The sequence below is a fragment of the Mycetomoellerius zeteki genome, unplaced genomic scaffold (assembly GCF_001594055.1).
Source record: "Mycetomoellerius zeteki isolate Tzet28-1 unplaced genomic scaffold, Tzet1.0 scaffold206, whole genome shotgun sequence".
Lineage (NCBI taxonomy): Eukaryota > Metazoa > Arthropoda > Insecta > Hymenoptera > Formicidae > Mycetomoellerius > Mycetomoellerius zeteki.
Window position 1 is genome coordinate 243,088 of NW_017257021.1, and position 3,626 is coordinate 246,713.

Below are 3,626 nucleotides of genomic sequence, written 5' to 3' on the forward strand. Positions count from 1 at the left end.
ACCGTTAATTTTATAGAATGGAAATTTTATTTTAATATTTATTAAAATAGGTATTCATGTGACGTTTTATACCTATAAGTATACATATACCTATAAGTAGAGGAGGGTTTATACCAATACCGAAATAGCACTTTGTTTTTGAACAATATTTTTTAAACAAAAACTGAAAGTAAAATTTTAGAAACATAAATACAAACTAGAAAGTGTCATCTATTAAATAATACAGCAATTTTTATAATACTTTGTGTAATTTTGCAATTATTAATTTTTTTGTAAAATAAGTAAAAATGAGCGTTTGACAAAATGATCCCCAAAACTGACATAGTAAGCAGTAATAATATATATTTCCTACTTTTTTTCTTTCACAGGAGTCACCTGTACAAAATACCTACAAATGAATTAAGACTCAAACAAAAGATTCGAACATATTGAATATTTGATGTGTTCAAACTTCAGATATAACTAATTGACATTTCTTACTGATCACTGTCTAAACTCGAACTGATTGAATTGTCCGAACTACTTAATGTTCGATTTTGAGATTCGAACTGTCTGAATTGTTTGATCATCTGATGATTTCACTAAATACCGCGATCGATCAATTTAATTACATACCCAGATAACAAAAGTGTCTAAAATCGGGTCATAAGACATTTTTTTGCGTCTAAAAGACGACTTAAAGACGTCTTATGTCTAATTTTAGACTTTGTGTTGTTTGGGTATCTCTTGTAAAAGTTTAAAAATATTAAATTATCGTTGGTGTACAATACGTTATAAATGCGTCTATCTCGAGTAGCCTACGATGATTTGTCAGTAAAGGATAAATTAACTAAAAAAAGAATTAAAAGTTGACTGTTGAACAGCTTCGAGAAGAGGCTTTTTGAATTTAAAAGAAAAAAGAATCAGTACTTTCCTTAGAACGAACGAAGAGCATGCTTGCGTTACGGGGCGAAGGGGGGGGGGGGCAAATAGGTACGTGTCATGATAAAGCTTGGGAATTGACTGGTCCGGATGTCGCATTTTGTACGCGCGGTGTGTTCTCGCCCTTGTTGATGGGGCTGCATATCCCGGTTATATTCGATACATGCGTAACACGACGCACGTGCTTTGCTACCCGTGTTCTTCCCCTCCATCTACCATTCGTCTCTTTGTTCCCTAACCACCAGCACTCTTTCTCGTACTGCAGTAAATGATTTGTCTTTTTGCGGCTTCCAAAACAACTACGATTTCGTATATGTATGATTGCTCGATCACCATTCGTCAATCTGAAGTTATTTATTCTTCGAAATGCCTGATGAGTACAGAGTTCTCATGTTTGATTGTATAATTTTTTAAACATATTTTTGTCTCGTAACCATAACAATAGGAGGTTTTGATTCTTTCTATTACATATGTAAAAAGAATATTAAATATTGAATTCTTAAAATAAGTAGAAAGAGATTAATAAACAGCATTAACTTTTTATGTAAAAAGATTTAAAAGAAATGCATTTATATGATGCTTAACAGAACTTATTAGCAACACTAATAACATACAATTACATATTGAATGTTAAATGGATTATTTTTATAAAAAATTATCAAATTAAAAAATTTGTTTAATCTTATTATAAAAATATAATGTTCCACTAATTACCCAGTTAATGCTAAATATTCCTGAAATGCTAAGTGTTCCTGAAATATTCATAAAAGATTCCTAAAATTCCTCTAAAAAAATCTTCCAAAAGTATTTCGGAATATTCCTGAAATACTTATAGAATGTAAAAGCAACATTAAAATATCGGTTAAAATACGATTTATATTTATATCATTACATATTCCGAGAATGTTTCATATACATATTATTCCGCAAAATTTTAATTTTTTCGGAAATTCCATTTCCAGTTATCCCTGAATCACTTTTTAAACAAAAGTTTACTATAAAATTGAAAAACACGTTTAACGTACTTTCACCTTGAAGCCTAATTTAATTTTTAAATATGAAGGGCTCACTTCACAGGCGAAATGCAATGCTCCTTATATTCTCTCCCAGGTGATTCTTGTTATACCTACGAGTAAATGCTCTTCGCCGCAACTCTGTCGGCGTAAATGTGTACTGCTCACTTGCGAGTGATTTTCGTGATATATATACAAGGAATGTTCATACAATATTCTGATTTCATCGATATTTGCACATTTTGTGATGATTTTTTTACTGATCTGAAATATTCGGTACATTGGGAATATGAACCGAACTTTCTATGAATATTTAGCGTTAGCTGGGTACCCACTTGCCACTAACTCCCTACATTTCCTCGCGAGGGCGTACCCACTTTCGAAAACAGATACGAATGCTTATTTTCGCAGCGAGACACAAAAGCTGTGCACGACGTTAGCTGTTTTCTCGGCTTTGTGAATCGGGTATTTCACCCAGTCGGTTGCTTCACCTCGTTATCGTCCTTTTTTTCCCGTTGCTGAAACAAGAAACTGGCATCAGGACGTCGTTATAACGCGAGGCGTCCACTTTTCCGCATCTCCTGACCGCCGCGCCGCGTCGACCCCTCGATAGTCGTTGGACGTGGTCCTTGCGTACTACAAATAAAGCTCTCCTGGAAACAAACAGGAACGACCTGGCTTCCACTACAAATTGACACTTCCGCACAATACACGTACGACTTACGGACCACGGTATATTTTGTTTTTCTCAATTTAAGATTGATCTATTTCAGTTTGTTGACGTGTAGCTTTAAATGTTTTATTTGGATTTACTTGGGAAGAAGCTTATTCAAACAAATTTTTGTCGTGATGTTAAAAACAGAACGTTGTAAAATTGAATTTTAAATTCGCTCCTTTAGTTTATTTTTAATATATGTATATTAAGATTATGTATTACAAGATTAGCTTTTCAAAATTATGATAGTACTTTTTCAAATTTCCATTTTATTATATGACACGCATGTATACTTTTGATACGTGCGTGCGCAGGCACGCACATGCACATGTTCAAAAGTATTTTAAACATTTACAAAAATAAATCCTAAAAGTGTCATATTCTCTGTCAATTATTATATCTTTAATGATAACATAAGACTATTCACACACACACAAATTAATTTTCTATTTATTAGACTATTCACATTTATTTTCTATTCATTCTTCTAATACCTACAAGAAATAAAAAAGGACTCCTATTTTTAGTTAGAATGTTTTTGCGAAAACTATTAATTTTATACGTATATTGATCATTACACAAAATTTTTAATTAAAAATATTAACAAATAGCAGTGTCATTACTGTTGGTATTAATAGCAATAATGGTTTATGGAAACCATCATATCTTTTGTACAGTTTATCTGAAACAGAAGACTCAATAAATTTTTGAAATATATTATTAAATATATTAATAAATCCAGTCTTTATCGTAGAAATTTTTTTCAAAGCCATAGTTTTGCTTTTTGCACAATAAAAAAATGAACAATTTTTTAACGGAAAATTGATTTTTTTATATTCAGAAATTCGTTATTTTGTCATAATTGAGTACCTAAAATCGGCTATGACAATGGAAGATTAAATTCATTAATACATTTCAAGAATTTGTTATAGGTTTTTTTTGTTTCAGTTTATACTGTAAGCTACGATAACTGAACC